This window comes from Lissotriton helveticus, chromosome 1_1, assembly GCF_964261635.1.
Source record: "Lissotriton helveticus chromosome 1_1, aLisHel1.1, whole genome shotgun sequence".
NCBI lineage: Eukaryota > Metazoa > Chordata > Amphibia > Caudata > Salamandridae > Lissotriton > Lissotriton helveticus.
Window position 1 is genome coordinate 965,943,267 of NC_136057.1, and position 18,089 is coordinate 965,961,355.

Genomic DNA, 18,089 nt, shown 5'->3' on the forward strand with positions numbered 1-18,089 from the left:
CTAAACACTGTAAACAATAAGTGCGTCTGTCATGTGGATCATCAGTGAACCTGTTCAGAGTTTACTTAAGAAGTCACTAATTCTAAAGTCCTTTATCCTAAGTTGAGACAGAGAAGTAGTAGTGAAATACCCTCATAAGTAAAATTATGCACAGATGTGTGTTGAAATAAACTCAGAGGGAACCTCTGCCATGCTGTCATGGATTCTTATTGCGTTCCTACGCTGGATACAAGAATGTCTGAGGTGACAAGGTAAAAGTGAAAGTAAAGGTAAAAGTCAAAAAAACGTAAAAGTGAAAAAAGTGAAAAGAGCTAATCCATAACTCAATTAAATGATTTATGTAAAAGCTGAAACAGAGATGAAAAAAGAAAAGCATAAGTGAGTGCCAAGACTCAGTGTTCCCCCTTACAATCTGAAGTACGTCATCATATGAAATTTAGAGAAAGCACAAGAGTTCATAATGATCATTTAAACCATTTGGATTAATAGTTCCTAAGAATTTTATCCAATGTGTTTCCCTTCTCGCTAGAAGTGTATGCAAATCCAATCCTGGGGAGCATTCTATGCGTTCTAGGACTGTGTACCTGAGTTGGACACAATGCAGATTGCAATACGGAAGGAGTTGTATACGCGATCAAGTGTCCCTGTGGACTAGTTTACGTGGGACGTACAAGTCGTAAAATAAAGACTCGTATAGTAGAGCACAAAAGTCGAATTAGGAATCGCACTACAACCTCCCCATTGGCCAGACACTGGGTAGAAGCTAATCACACAATTCCCCAACTCAGGTACACAGTCCTAGAACGCATAGAACGCTCCCCAGGATTGGATTTGCATACACTTCTAGCGAGAAGGGAAACACATTGGATAAAATTCTTAGGAACTATTAATCCAAATGGTTTAAATGATCATTATGAACTCTTGTGCTTTCTCTAAATTTCATATGATGACGTACTTCAGATTGTAAGGGGGAACACTGAGTCTTGGCACTCACTTATGCTTTTCTTTTTTCATCTCTGTTTCAGCTTTTACATAAATCATTTAATTGAGTTATGGATTAGCTCTTTTCACTTTTTTCACTTTTACGTTTTTTTGACTTTTACCTTTACTTTCACTTTTACCTTGTCACCTCAGACATTCTTGTATCCAGCGTAGGAACGCAATAAGAATCCATGACAGTATGGCAGAGGTTCCCTCTGAGTTTATTTCAACACACATCTGTGCATAATTTTACTTATGAGGGTATTTCACTACTACTTCTCTGTCTCAACTTAGGATAAAGGACTTTAGAATTAGTGACTTCTTAAGTAAACTCTGAACAGGTTCACTGATGATCCACATGACAGACGCACTTATTGTTTACAGTGTTTAGGCAGCAGGGCGCACTACAACCGCCATGAATAGAGAGGCAAAACAAAGTTGCGTGACTATTGTCCCTCCTTTGTGTTGATTAAGGCAGTAACTATCGGGCAAGTTCCGCACCACGTGATCGGTAGGGCGGACTCGCACCGGAAAACTCATTCAGGACGCCGAAGCTGGAGGCGGCAGGTTAGTTCACGAACATAGTATTAGTAGTTAGTTTTGGGAAGGGCGGCAGCTTTACAGCCTTAAACTCACCACGAGTTTTCTCTTAACATATAGAATGTTGCCGGGCGACCACTTTTTGAGCAGCGTGTGAACCCGTTTTTGAAGTTGGCGGTAAGATATGTTCCGAAGTTAGAGTCATGCTGGTATTTAAAACACATTGCACTAGAGTTGTAATAGGTTCTCACTTATTTGTTGTTTAGGTTTTGGCACAGAAAGGGATATTTATGCTGGATAAGCCATTGGATAAACGAGAGACTGTTTATACGAGTGTATGTATTTTTCTACATTGAAGTAGTACTTTTCTACTTAAGGGCAGAGATTTGAATACAGTAATTCACTTGGTGAAATTGTCACCGGCATGTTTTTTGACGTCACGGTTTTGTAGCCTGTTTTTCACCTTTGAGAGTGCAGCATGTTTAATTCTCATTATTTCTCATTAATGAGTCGGTCTCATTTTCTGTACCTCACATTTATTGATTGCTTTGTAAGACACGGGTGTCATTTTCTGGTGGCGTGTACTTTGGCTCTTTCCCCTCAGTGTTCACTCCAGAACGTTCTTTTGTGATGCACTCTTGTACATATGGAAAAACTCAATATAGTTTGGTATGTTGTTGTCTTTTAGATCCTGTCGAATCTGCACTTTGAGAGACCAATCACTCAAGGACGATTGAATTTTTGACTGTATATAATTAATCCCCTGAAGAAGGGTTCTTTACGTAACCCGAAATGCATTGGGATGTTGGTTATTGTTTTTGAATACCAATTATTGATGAACCGTTAATACCATTTCACAGGAATTGAAAATATGTCTTGTTAATATTTTCATGTGCCTAATGTTTGACATTGATTATGAATGTTCTTTGAAACATGCGTATATATATTTTTGATGATCACTGCTTATGAGTAAATATGCTATCTGTTGAAAAATAAATGAAAACATTGAAGTCTGAATATATGTGTAAAAATCCCATTTAATTTACAGAGGCTTAATGCCCAACTGCTGTGCTTCTAGCAGCCCAGGGTCTCCCTGGGCTAGTATTTGAGTGAATGAGTGAGCAGCAGGCAGCAGCCCCCTCCACCAAGCACCACCCAAAGGGATCTACATTGGAACAGCAGAGCCTCAAGCCACTGAAAAACGTATGAGAAGCCAGCGGCAGGCGGTGGTTGTGATGTACGGATGTGTCCGCTAAGCAAAGTGGGTCTGGTTGTTCACTAAAGCACGGAGAATTCAAAAGAAAACAAATATTCATAACACAAATGGATTGATTTGAAAAAGTCTTACTGTTGTCCTTTGTAGTCGGTCGGAAATTTGGGAGTTACAGGAGAACTATGTTATTTGTCCAAGATTCTACGTAGAATTCAGTTCGCGAAGCTATGATCATTCCCCTCCCCTCCCCACCACCCTCCCCCCCTTCCACCCACCCCACCCCCACACACACACACACAACCGACCATCCCATCCGGTGAACAATTGAGATCAGAGGCACTCTGGAATCTATTTCTAATTGGCTGGAAAAGCAGTGAGAGCACCCTTGCTTCATTCTCTAACACTTAAGCAGGCCAAACGGAATGTCTTGATTATCATTTGGAGGCTGTCCTGAAAGTGTGAGGTGGCTTTCTTTTGGGGTCTGTGAGAGTACTGCCATGACCTGAAAACAAAATATAATTCGGTCGGTCTCTTAGGAGATAACTCGATTTCACTGTGTAATATTGATCTGCAATTAATTGTACCGTAGGTAGGGTTTGTTTTGAAACTGAAAGTATCTTTACACAACTTACCAATGTACATTGGTTCTGTGAAGTGTTATACTGATCTGAGTGGCCATAGATATTCAGTTGTTCCTATAGGGCTGACAAGTCGTTAAGGTTTTATTAAATGTAGGCTTAGGTTCTTGATTCTCCGAGAAAGACCTTCTCAATGGTGGGCAGCAAAGATGCATAATGTGACCTGCATGTTCTGCAGTCTTAGTTTGGAGCAGTGCTTATTGCTGGGGCCCAAAGCCCCTCTTAGAAATCCACTGCCGTTGCTATTACATGTCTGCGTTCCACTTACCAAGGCTAAGTAGTCTGGAATCCACCACATGCTTCTTTAATAGACACCAGACATCCTCTGCCTCTTGTTCTCACTGTTGCAGGTTGCTGCTTTCTCCCTTTGTGACAGTTTTCCGTCCTTCTCTTTCTCCTTCTTTTCCCTCTGTTTTTCCTTCTCTTTTACTCGGGGAAAAACAAGCATTAGCAATGCAATAGGTCTCGCATTAGGAAAGTTTGAGCTATTGGTATTGTAAATGACAAATTTTATATTTATGTATTGGTTTTGAAAATAGCTAAATTAATAGCTTTGTCATTTACAATACCAATAGTTTTAACTTTTACAAATGTGACACCTATAGCATTTGTAATGCAATATGTCTTGTATTTACGTGACTTAAATGTATTGATATTTCAAATAACAATGGCTTTTATTTTTCTTTAATAATTGATACTTAAATAAAAGTTATTGTAATTTATAATGGCAATAGCTAAAACTTTTGTAAATAACTTTTGTGAAGATCATGTTCAGTGTATTTTATTGTGACGAAAATCCAAGAACAGAAGTGAAATATTAACATCTTTTTGTGACATTTGTAATAAAGCTTGAAACATTGAGAGAACATATTTGAACCAGTTGTTGTTGAATGGTTGCACAGATTGATGCTGTGGTGGCGCTGTGTGATGTTGTGGTGGCGACGAGTGATGCAGTGGTGTTCACTGATGCTGTGGTAGCGCATAGTTATGTTGTGGTGCTCCTGAGTGATGCTGTGGTGGTCCTGAGTGATGCTGTGGTGGTGCTGGGTCATGCTGTGGTGGTGCGATAGAGTGAGTGCGATAGATAGATAGAGGGAGGGCGATAGATAGATAGAGGGAGGGCGATAGATAGATAGAGTGGGGGCGATAGATTTATAAAGTGAGGGGGATAGATAGATAGATAGACAGATAGACAGATAGACAGATAGACAGATAGATAGATAGATAGATAGATAGATAGATAGATAGATAGATAGATAGATAGATAGATAGATAGATAGATAGATAGATAGATAGATAGATAGATAGATAGATAGATAGATAGATAGATAGATAGATAGATAGATAGATAGATAGATAGATAGATAGATAGATAGATAGATAGAGTGAGGGAGATAGATAGATAGATAGATAGATAGATAGATAGATAGATAGATAGATAGATAGATAGATAGATAGATAGATAGATAGATAGATAGATAGATAGATAGATAGATAGATAGATAGATAGATAGATAGAGTGAGGGAGATATATAGAAAGATAGAGTAAGGGAGATAGATAGAAAGATAGAGTGAGAGAGATAGATAGAAAGATACAGTGAGAGCGATAGATAGAAAGATAGAGTGAGGGTGATAGATAGATAGAGTGAGGGCGATAGATAGATTTAGTGAGGGTGATAGATAGAGTGAGGGGGATAGATAGAGTGAGGGCGATAGAGTGAGGGCGATAGATAGATAGAGTGAGGGCGATAGATAGAGTGAGGGCGATGGATAGATAGAGTGAGGGCGATGGATAGATAGATAGGGTGAGGGCGATGGATAGATAGATAGAGTGAAGGCGATAGATAGAATGAGGGCGATAGATAGATAGAGTGAAGGCGAGAGATAGAGTGAGGGCGAGCGATAGATAGAGTGAGGGTGATAGACAGATAGATAGAGTGAGGGCAATAGATAGATAGATAGATAGATAGATAGATAGATAGATAGATAGATAGATAGATAGATAGATAGATAGATAGATAGATAGATAGAGTGAGGGCGATAGATAGATAGATAGATAGATAGATAGATAGATAGATAGATAGATAGATAGATAGATAGATAGATAGATAGATAGATAGATAGATAGATAGATAGAGTGAGGGCGATAGATAGATCGAGTGAGGGTGATAGATAGATAGATTGAGGGCTATAGATAGATTGAGGGCGATAGATAGATAGAGGGAGATCGATAGATAGAGTGAGGGTGATAGATAGATAGAATGAGGGCGATACATAGATAGTGAGGGCGATAGATAGAGTGAGGGCAATAGATAGAGTGAGGGTGATAGATAGATAGAGTGAGGGCGATAGATAAATAGAGTGAGGGCGATAGATAAATAGAGTGAGGGCGATAGATAGATAGATAGATAGATAGATAGATAGATAGATAGATAGATAGATAGATAGATAGATAGATAGATAGATAGATAGATAGATAGATAGATAGATAGATAGATAGATAGATAGATAGATAGATAGATAGATAGATAGATAGATAGAGTGAGGGCGATAGATAGAGAGATAGAGTGAGGGCGATAGATAGATAGATAGAGTGAGGGCGATAGATAGATAGATAGAGTGAGGGGGTAGAGAGAGGGGGGGTAGGATTTTAGGTCTCGCATTATCTCAGCGAGACCTAAAAACCACTGAGGAGGAATCCGAGACACTAAAGATAAGTGACAGAGAACTGTCCTAGCTCAAAGCAAGAACATGCACGCTGAGGCTCAACAAAAACCATCGTCCTGCGGAGACTACAAAACTAACATGGCTCATCCGGTGATGGGAGGACTCAAGTCCCTGAATGATTTAAAAAGCGCAGACCAGCTGAGAAACAGAACAGTACATTTGCGCATGAAGGCTTTTGTTAAGATTAAAGCAGGAATGAGGGAATAAGTGTTGTTCGCTGGCATGTGGATGACGTCATATCAGAAAACTTACTGTGTTTGGCCACTGGGTGAGCTAGCCTTACTGATGCATGAAATGACATCCCGTGGGACTGTGTGGGTGCCAGCTTCGGTGCTCTCCCAGGCAGGCAGCACTGCCGCTAAGTTTTCAGTTTGCTGATGTGCGACACCTGCAGGTTTTTGCATGCTTATGTGTAAGGCTCCCGGTTTTCCGTTTAAACGGATTTTTACATATAAATACAGACGGAAACCTTTTTGGTTTTTGTCTGTATTTATATATAGAAACATGAAAATACTTACAAAATAATCCTGCCGCCTCTGTGCTCCACTATGAAATCCGATACAGAGGTGCACAGGGGCTTCCAAAAGAGATCGGAAACTGCTGAATAAGTGCAGCTGATAGTGCCGTCTCTGCAGAGACTCTCCAGCACCCATCATAGTGGGGTTTTAATTGTTCGAGCAGTGCAAGCAGCGATGTCCAATAAGAGGTGTAAAAACACCTCAGAACATCGGCTGCAGGCCCAGCAACCTTTTGTTTTGTTTTGTTTTGGTTTGGGAGAAGGAGGTTATGTGGCAGGGCAGGGGGGGCGAGAGGGGTCCGTAGTAGGGTGGAGAGACGCACTTGAACTGCGGCGTTCAGAACAGAGGGCTTACTTTCTGTGCCAAGAGCTATGTCCACATCGGGTGTAAAAATATATGTAAAATTAACAGTAGTCTTTTAAAAAAAATAATTTAGCGGCCCAATGCATTCTGAAAAAACACCCGAGCTAAGTGTGTACTAAGAAATCCAGGCATGGCTCGGATGACTCTGCGACCCCAAATTCTCCCCTTCCGCTGCCAGGATCAATGTGTAAACCGTTTGAACCCCCCAGAGAAGTGGTAGCATTTTTACAGTGAAATATCAGTAAACGATGTGAACACGTCCATTGTGTCGAAGCTGCCAATCACCTGAGCGGAGATGCAACACAGCCGCGGCTGATGGCAGCAGAAACCGATGAGTGATGAGGCATGCAGGTAGGGAGCAAGCAAACTAGTGAAAAGCTTGGACTGAGACACAAAAGCCTCCATCGCCAGACGCAAACATTAACAGATTGTGGAACTACTCATTCATGACACAGATGAAGACACAATCTGATCTGTGAAAGGGAAACTCGGAGTCAGAGAACCATGGAGGTGACGTCACTTACACAGCAAAAGCTCCATGGTCCCTGGTGAAAGCGAAGCAAATTAGTCCCTCCCATCCACTGGCAGAACAGTAAAATACAGAGCCAGAATGGGGTGTATCTTGCTCTCATCTGCCTTGGCGCTACTGCACCTGCTGCACCCTGTGTACCAATGCGACACTGTGAGAAGAGTAGACGTCACGGCGGGGCAGTGATTGGCATTGGGGTGTGGGGGCATACCTATCAATCCGCACAGTGCCGCTGTGTGACCCACGATATCGGCTCCCATCACGCGGTTACCCGGTGAGGAGCTGACATCACACTGTAGAAGGAAAAACGAGCTGAAAACCACTAGGAATAGTGGATTTACAGCTCGTTTCCAGAGGCTTTAAACTGCTGACATCCATTAAGGGGAAAACACCATAGGACATCGGCACCAACCTCTGTACGTGTTTCTGTTTTAGGAGGAGGGGGCTTGGGCGAGGTTGGGTTCAAAAGTGCCTCCTAGGTACTTCATGGCATGAGGCCCCGCCCCCCTCCTCACACTGAGGCTGTTCTTCAAGTTGGCAGGTATGTGCTGGTGAAGTCCCCAGGAACAAGGAGCCACTTGTTCAGCTCTCGAGTTGTTTTCTGATACTGTGGTAACGGACGTTTGCACCATACGTCATCCTATCCTGTGTAGACCTTCCTTCCACAGTAGACAGTCAGTTTCTGGCACATCCAACACGCATGGCTGGTCGACGAGGGAAATTGCTTCCCTTGATCTATTGAGCCATTGGGGGCAAATGCCCGGTTAGCAACAATATGATTTTATTTACCACTACAATCCTTTTTGTTGTACTCCTGAGCAAGTTCTGCTGATGCCACTGGGAAAATCCATGCAGCCCCTTGCAACGGCGACAGTGCATGGTAACTGCGCATCAATTTAGGTGGTGCAGCAAATGCCTTGGACACCGGAGGGCCAGCTCAGTGCAGAAAACTGTTCACAGGATCCTTCTTCACAACTTCCTTCTGGACAGCAATCCACCTTTTAATTTTGCTGAGCGCGCCTTAGCTTTTGGGATCACACAACACTTCCCACCTTTTCAGCCCTCTTCAGTGTGTAAGGCAGCCCGAAATATGACATGTCAAAAGAAGGAACTCCATAAAAGGAGGTGGTTTGCTCACGCCTGTTTGTAGCCTGGTTTCCACAGAGACAAATCATATATATAAAATGGTTCTCTCTCATTTGGGTGAGCAGCTAAAATTCGAATATTCCTTCTGTAGTGATTGGTGCTGAACCCCTTCCCAGCACTCTCAAAAATATTTAAATACTGCTCCTTCAAACCAATATTTGGACGCTTCTCATAGTTCGAATTTCTGCATGGCTTCTGTGCCAGTATACTGTGGACAGTGAGATACATGCTATTAAGCATGGGCCGATTTTGCGGATCCACGATTCACGGATTTGCGTATTCACGGATCGTGGATTCGCAAAATCCGCGGATTTAGCAGATTTGCGTATCGGCGGATTTGGGGCGGGGCTTCCATGCGAGTGCACATGCATCTTGTGTGTATTAAAGGTCAGAGACCGATCAGAGCAGCAGATGAAGATACAGAAGCTCCTGGCCACAGGAACAGCACGAGGATTGCGCTCGTGAAAGTCAAGGATGCAAAGGCCTCTGTCCAGCATCACAGCTGATTTTCGATGGTATATTTGGGAAGAAGGCACACCTGCCCAGCCTTGACAACGCTCACGAATCTTTTTTGGGCCGATGAATGAGTCACTGAATTTAAGCTTCAAATAGACGGTGCCCACCGTGAGTGTGTGAGCGGGGCCAAACGTGCGGGGCTTCCATGCAAGTGCACATGCCTCTTGTGTGTATAAAAGGTCAGAGACCGATCAGAGCAGCAGATGAAGATACAGAAGCTCCTGGCCACAGGAACAGCACGAGGATTGCACTCGTGAAAGTCAAGGATGCAAAGGCCTCTGTCCAGCATCACAGCTGATTTTCGATGGTATATTTGGGAAGAAGGCACACCTGCCCAGCCTTGACAACGCTCACGAATGTTTTTTGGGCCGATGAATGAGTCACTGAATTTAAGCTTCAACTAGACGGTGCCCACCGTGAGTGTGTGAGCGGGGCCAAACGTGCGGGGCTTCCATGCGAGTGCACATGCCTCTTGTGTGTATAAATGGTCAGAGACCGATCAGAGCAGCAGATGAAGATACAGAAGCTCCTGGCCACAGGAACAGCACGAGGATTGCGCTCGTGAAAGTCAAGGATGCAAAGGCCTCTGTCCAGCATCACAGCTGATTTTCGATGGTATATTTGGGAAGAAGGCACACCTGCCTGGCCTGTTGTTACTATTTTACGATGGCGCCGGCAAGCTGCCAGCGCCATCCTAAACTAGTTACTAAATTAGCTTCAACAGGAAGCTCGAATAGATAAAATAAAGCAGATGCACGAGCAGCTGCTTTATTTTATCTATTAGTGCTTCCTGTTGAAGCTAATTTAGTAACTATTTTAGGATGGCGCTGGCAGCTTGCCGGCGCCATCGTAAAATAGTTACAACAGGCCAGCAAGGCTTGAACTTTTGCCCTCGGAATCCGCCGCTCGCGGATTTGCGAATTCGCGGTAAATTTGCGGGAGTTCGCGGATCGCGAATTTACCGAAAATTCGCAAAATCCGCGACGTAACGGATTTTGCGCTCATGCTTACATGCTATGCTTTCCCCCTAGGCTGAGACCAATCCTGAATAAGAATCGGTTTTAAAAAAGACCATATTCCTGGAAGTCAATGTGGAAGCCCCAAAGATCAATACAATTATGCCAGTTGCTGGTAACTGAGATAAATCAAATATTATTCAGTTTCGATACCAAGTTGGGACTTCATTGCTATCTCACAGAAAACAAGCATTTGCAATGCAATAGGTCTCGCATTTGCGAGAGTTTAAGCTATTGCCATTGTAAATGGGAATGCTTTTAGTTATGTTTTAAAAACCAACACGTAAATAAAAGGCATTGGCGTTTACAGCAGGGACATTTTTTGCATGCTTCTTTGTGGTAATAGTAGGTTGTTGCATATGATCTCCGGATCATGTTCTGCCTTATACTACCACTTGCTCTTGTCTCCATAGGCCCTAGGCGCTAGAGAGGTTTCACTTCTCTGGGTAGTGATGGGGAGGGACCCCCCTCGCCGATCAGCCACAAGGCAGGAGAACATGCTTTCTTTCCCTCAGTACGGGCACAGGGGCGGAACGATCTACATGCCTCCTCAGGGTAGGAAGGAACTGGCCTGCACTCTCAAAGGAAGGCAGGGTCGCTCCCAATGTGTAAAGTGCGCTTAGCATAGGCTCCAATTTAAAAAAAAACAGCTAAACAACCTAGTGCATGTGTGCATGTCAATTTAAATAAATGAGGAAAAATACTAGCTGTAGTGTGTTTTTCTTCTTGCTACAAAAATAAATGTGGATAAATACAGGTAAAATGACCAAAAAATAAATATGGATAAATACAGACGGAAATGCTAAAAAAATAAATAACGTAAAACCGGGAGCCCTACTTATGTGTGACATTTCTATGCGTCGCGTGTGACCCTTTGAGTGACACTCTTGCAGGCTGAACAAAGCACTGATGTGAGAAAGTACCCTATGCGGTCTAGAAATGGAATTACAACAAATAGAACATTCACGATATGTTAAGGCAACATTAATAACCCTTTACCCTGAGAGCCAGGTGGTCTTTGCTAACAAGTGAAGACTAGCTGGGTGTTCCAGTTAGACAAGACACTGCCAGCCCGGGACTCTTAAACCCCCCTCATACAGTGATACACACTGATGGAGACTGGCTTTGTGTTGTATGATGGAGAATTGTATAGTGATGTTCCCATTCTCAGAAAGAACAAATATTGAGAAATGTTTAATTTATTTGAGTAGTTCTATCTGGCGAACACTACCAGCTGCAAATAAATGAAAAATACCACTGCCGTTAAACGTCTTTTCTCAGCATAGCTGATGCCTTTGAAGGACTGCCCGTGTTGACGTGGGACTGCACTGCACAGAAGTGAAGCTCCAACACCGACGGCCTGGTAGGCTGTGCAGCGCCATATGGGAGGGCTCGGTGGGCACTGTGTGCAGAATAACTACAGACGGCCCCGTGGTGTGAGATACCTTCAGCCAGAACTGGGTTTTAAGCAACCAGAATAGCAAACAGCCGTTTTTGAGACTCAGAGGTTTACTTTTTAATATTGCATAACGTGGTGATGGCAAAAAAACAAAGGCAAGCTGATGTGGTCACCCTTACAGTATAAGGTGAATCCCTATTTTAAGTAAAGGGCACACAGCCTGATTTAGAATATATTGGAATTGCTCGTCTGTCAGCAATCGGAATGCTTTGTGGGCACATATATTAACAGTTTCGTGGGCAGACTGTAATAGAACAGTAAATTATTTTGTTTTAAAACATCTAAAACATACAAGTTTTAATGAAGTCATAGTTTGAGAACATTCTGCTTAAAGTAGTTTACTGCCACATTTAATCAATGCGGAGATCTGACCGAGGGTGACTGGAGAGGGCTACCAGTAGTGCTGTGCTCACCGCAAGGAAGGCAGATTATTAAAGGACATACGACCCAGAAGTGGATCGCATGTTTCAGCAGTATCTTGTGCCTTCCAGGATGGATGAAAGGGAGAGTGCCCTGGGGCAAGTAATAAACGACGGAGGGCTAATTAAACACACAAAGCAGACCCAGGGGTTGAGTAACAAAAGGAAGAGAGACTAAACTGCCTCTGAACATCGTCTAACGAAAGAGTCTGTATGAATATGTGACTCACATGACAGTTTAGTGAACAATACTTTCATTCTGGTCTACTCTGGAGGAAAGCAGTGAGCCTCGAACCATCGACTTTCCTGCCAGTGGACGCCCTTCAGAACGAAGACTCCTTGCGGCGTTAAAGCGGCTCAGAGAGTCACTGGGTAATGGTTGACTCCGTGTCACGGAGATGGAAAGGGGCACGCAGTGACGCTGTCCGCGTTTATTAACGTCATGCGGGGCATTAGTGGCTGAAAGTTGAGAGAGAAAAACACACAGTAAGCGAGACAGAAAGCGTGTTAGTTTTCAGACGAATACTTAATACGGAGTCATCTCAGTACTAATCGGGCCAGCCAACACTGGTTTAAAATCGTCTTTTTCTTTTACAAAGTAATGAGCAGACGTTGGTTGCTGCTTGTTGAACAACAGACACTGCGACAATAAGATCTGGCTGGGAACAAAGAATGCAGCAAAGTATCGGAGAGGTGCGCGAGTCTCTCAGTTGCCAAAAGGCTGCTTAAACAAGCTCTCGGCATTGCGCAGAGGGGGGCGGGGGAGCGGCTTTCTTTGAAGTCTGATGGGGGGGGGCGGGGGAGCGGCTTCCTTTGAAGTCTGATGCCGAGGCATGGTGTGGGATGTGGCTGGTGATGTGCACGCGCCTGGCTCACATGAACTGTATCGAATCCGCAGTTTCGGGAGACTTTTCGGAAGCCTTACTATAAATCTCGGCCACCATCCCTACGGGATGGCATAGGCTCGACCTAATCACATGAGGAAAAACAAGTGATGATCCCAAAAAAGAGTGATGGTGGGTCACATCGGCTTAAGTAAAGCACTGGTTGGAATCTTTGGAGTACACTTTTAGTACCTGCCCAAATCTGACAAATTTATGAAAGTAGTTGTTGAAATCTGATTGGTTAGATCATGGTGTGAGAGATTGTGGTGAGGCAATTGATCTCGGTGATTTAGAAATAAATCTTGTGCAGCGATATTGCGTTTTCTAGACATGAATGGTTCACCAAGGGCAACTATCTACAATAAAATGTAAAGTCCAGTCTGACTTTTTGATTTATTCATCATGATAAACCAAAGATTGTTTGTACTTAATTTTGGTCAGAAATCTGATTTCTGAGAAGTATTACGTGCCTAGAAAAATCGAATATGGAGAAGAGACAGTCAGAGATGCTTCACCAGTGACAAGATAAGATGGGCAAGGAAGGAAGAGAAATGGGCTTGGCTGCAGGGAAAAACAGCAGCGACCAACTAAGAAGCCCCCCACGCACCAATACGCTCAGCCCAGCTGAGCAAAAGACTCTAGAGAAATGTATATCCTTTTGGTTTGTTTGTGTGAGATAATAAGGTAGACCAGGGAAGGGTTAGGACAACACACCTCTCAAGCTACACCTATGCCAGTTTGTCACATTGACAGTTTGGGAGATGGGCATGGGATGTGGGAGAGTATGGGAGGGGGTAGTGAGTTGCGGATATTGGGAATACTACGTAGATTAGTTGATAGGGGTTTTTGTTCTTATTCAGTCAGTGGTGGGGGAACTAAAGACATAGATAGGAATGAGGGAGAAGGGGTAGGAGAGGGACCCCCCAAAATATGCAAAGAGAAGGAAAAAACAAGTAGATAATGGGTGAAGACGAGTATACAGCCCTGACGTGGCATTTAAATGGATTGGGAAGTAAGATCAAGAGAGGGCTAGTAACCAAGTAACTTAAGAGATTTAAGCTCGACATTGTCTTCCTGCAGGAGACCCACTTGATGGGAACATATTGCCCTTTCTTAGGTAGAGGTATGTACACTACACTTGCACACGCAGGCTTTTCTTCCAGAGCAAGAGGGGTGGTGATCCTAATCAAGAAAACGACTCCCTTTCGCATCACAAAAACCTGGAATGATCCAAACGTAACTTTTGTTGCAGTCCTGGGTACATGGGGCAGAAAAGAGCTGACTCTTGTTAGTATATATGCTCCACCATGACTGCAAACCCAGACATTAGATGCCGTAGCCAAAATATTGTTGGAATCTGGCCCCTCCACACATATAATATGTGTGGAGACCGCATACGCATAGGCACTGGAACTTGCATTCCTACACCTTTGGCTGAATTCACAAACTCCTTGAGTCTAACTGATCTTTGGCGCCGACATCACCTGACTAATCGCACCTAATCCTACTTCTCTGGGGCGCACAAAGTCTTCTCTAGACTTGACCATTTCTTTGCACCGGCAGGAGAGGTTAGGAACATAGCAAAGGTGAAATATTTGGCGAGAGGAACCTCAGACCACTCGCCGATCTGGCTAGCAATAGGATGGAGGCGAAATAGGCAGAACGTAGAATGGAGATTAAATAAGTGGGAGCTAAGCGACAGAAATATGCACGGGGTAATAAAAACGGAGATCAACCTTTACTTCAGTGAAAACGAGGACACGGTGCTCTCGGCGACAACCTTATGGGAGGCTTATAAGGTGGTGATGCGGGGTAAAATACAGGATGCAATAGTGTGAAAGAGGCGTGAAGAGACCCAACAAGTAGAGGTGCTGGAAAAAAAGCTCCTGCAACTTGAGCTGGATGTCGGCCCAGATGTATACACGACCCAGATGTGTCAGATAGTGCTCATGCATAGGGAATTTCAGGTGTTGAAAGAAAGGGAGGTGCAAATGCAAATTCAGGCCTCACATCATCGACTTTATGAGTAGGGGGATAGGGCCGGAAAACTGCTGGTCTGGCTGGGCAAGAGGGAAAGAGAGGCGAGATGGGTGAATGTGATACATGAAACCGAAGAGGTGCACACTACAGCGAATGCTATAGCAGGGGCATTTGCCCGCTTCTATAAGCGACTCTACCATGCCAGACCACTAGCAGAGGAAACGCAGATAGCCGCCTACCTTGAGGATATAGAAATCCCCTTCCTGGCCCGAGCTGATCAAGATGGTTTAGACGAGGATATTACCCTGCAAGAAGTATTGGATGCTATTAGCTTGCAAAAATCAGGGAAAGCCCCTGGAGGACTTGCATATTATTTCAAGCAAAATGCTGACTGCCTAGGTCCACATCTACTAGAAGTGTAAAATGGGGCGTGGGGAGAGGGATCACTTCCTGCAGACTTACACAATGCTACGATAGTAGTAATTCACAAGCCAGGGAAACCGCCTGAGTGTTGTGGGTCGTATCTCCCAATCTCGCTGCTCAATGTTGAAACCAAATTCTTGGCCTCTATATTAGCGGCCCGGGTGGTAATAGTAATCTCTGCACTTATCCACCAAGACCAGTCAGGCTTTATGCCCCAACGAGCTAGGCGTCTTAACCTCCGACGCCTAGCCAAGTGGCTAGACATGGTGAAATATAGATCCACTCCACACATATTCCTTTCTCTAGATGTGAAAAAGGCCTTTGACATAGTTCACTGGCCTTTAATATGTCAAGTCTTGGTAAAATTCGGATTCGGACAAAGCTTTATATCATGGGTGGACCTACTTTACACCAGCCCAAGAACCAAAGTTCGAGTCAACAGGACGCTATCCGTGGACTTCCCAATAAAAAGAGGAACCAGGCAGGGCTGCCTCTGCCCCCTGCCTTTTGCTCTGGTGCTGGAGCCACTGGCATGCCTGATCAGATCTCACCCTGGGAGAAGCGGTTTCCAATACAAAGAAAAAGGTGGAAGAGATGAACAGATCTCGCTCTATACGGACAACATCTTACTATACAAAACTAGCCCTGATGACACAATCCCATTAATTTTAGAGGTATTTAAGAAATTCGGCGAGCACACGGGTTATACCATAAACTGGGACAAGTCAAGCCTATACTCTGTAGGATGTACCATTGGTATCTGCATACAACCAGGACACATCCCAGTTGCTAGAGATGAGTTTAAATACCTGGGACTGTTCATTTCCACAAGTGAGATGGAATGCCTACACAGAAACATTAAGAGGGTCATCACGGAATTTTGAGACGACGTTACTAGATGGCAGCGACCTATACGTACTATAAAATTCCAGGCACAATTTTCGCTACAATTAATAATGATCTTAGAACGTTGCTGTGGGATGGGGCCACCCAAGGGTGGCGTTACAGACACTACAACATAGTCAGTACAATGGAGGGATAGCGCTCTCGGGTGTGATGTCCTCCTACAGGGCCGCGCATTTCATTGTAATTAACTAATGGGGCCATGCGGCAGGTGACCACCCAACATATGCTCTGGAATGGCTCTAATTACAAAATCATGCCCACCTTCACTATATATTTGGAGATGAAGGCACCAGCCGGGCCGAAGACGGCTGTAATGCCAGAAACCGGTCCCCGGAAGCTTGTTTCCTTCCCAGTGTAAGAATTGGCTTTTGTAGTTTGGTTTGCCCTGTTCCCATCATGCACTGGGACAGGAACAGACTAATTTGCATACAGCCAGGTTCTGAAACTGGGATGGTGCAATGAGCTAAAAAACGGTGTTGGATCTAGCCCTGATCTTTTGACTGGGTGAGAGTATTCTGCTTAATTCAGAGACTCTGTCCCTCACCACCCCTTGTTGTAAATATTTTTGTCCACCCTAAGCGTGGAAGGGTATACTCAGACATTAGTCCCTTGCTCATTGCACCATCAGGATTCAAGCAAGCCGGGCCGAAGACGGCTGTAATGCCAGAAACCGGTCCCCGGAAGCTTGTTTCCTTCCCAGTGTAAGAATTGACTTTTGTAGTTTGGTTTGCCCTGTTCCCATCATGCACTGGGACAGGAACAGACTAATTTGCATACAGCCAGGTTCTGAAACTGGGATGGTGCAATGAGCTAAAAAACGGTGTTGGATCTAGCCCTGATCTTTTGACTGGGTGAGAGTATTCTGCTTAATTCAGAGACTCTGTCCCTCACCACCCCTTGTTGTAAATATTTTTGTCCACCCTAAGCGTGGAAGGGTATACTCAGACATGAGTCCCTTGCTCATTGCACCATCAGGATTCAAGCAAGCCGGGCCGAAGACGGCTGTAATGCCAGAAACCGGTCCCCGGAAGCTTGTTTCCTTCCCAGTGTAAGAATTGGCTTTTGTAGTTTGGTTTGCCCTGTTCCCATCATGCACTGGGACAGGAACAGACTAATTTGCATACAGCCAGGTTCTGAAACTGGGATGGTGCAATGAGCTAAAAAACGGTGTTGGATCTAGCCCTGATCTTTTGACTGGGTGAGAGTATTCTGCTTAATTCAGAGACTCTGTCCCTCACCACCCCTTGTTGTAAATTTTTTTGTCCACCCTAAGCGTGGAAGGGTATACTCAGACATGAGTCCCTTGCTCATTGCACCATCAGGATTCAAGCAAGCCGGGCCGAAGACGGCTGTAATGCCAGAAACCGGTCCCCGGAAGCTTGTTTCCTTCCCAGTGTAAGAATTGGCTTTTGTAGTTTGGTTTGCCCTGTTCCCATCATGCACTGGGACAGGAACAGACTAATTTGCATACAGCCAGGTTCTGAAACTGGGATGGTGCAATGAGCTAAAAAACGGTGTTGGATCTAGCCCTGATCTTTTGACTGGGTGAGAGTATTCTGCTTAATTCAGAGACTCTGTCCCTCACCACCCCTTGTTGTAAATATTTTTGTCCACCCTAAGCGTGGAAGGGTATACTCAGACATGAGTCCCTTGCTCATTGCACCATCAGGATTCAAGCAAGCCGGGCCGAAGACGGCTGTAATGCCAGAAACCGGTCCCCGGAAGCTTGTTTCCTTCCCAGTGTAAGAATTGGCTTTTGTAGTTTGGTTTGCCCTGTTCCCATCATGCACTGGGACAGGAACAGACTAATTTGCATACAGCCAGGTTCTGA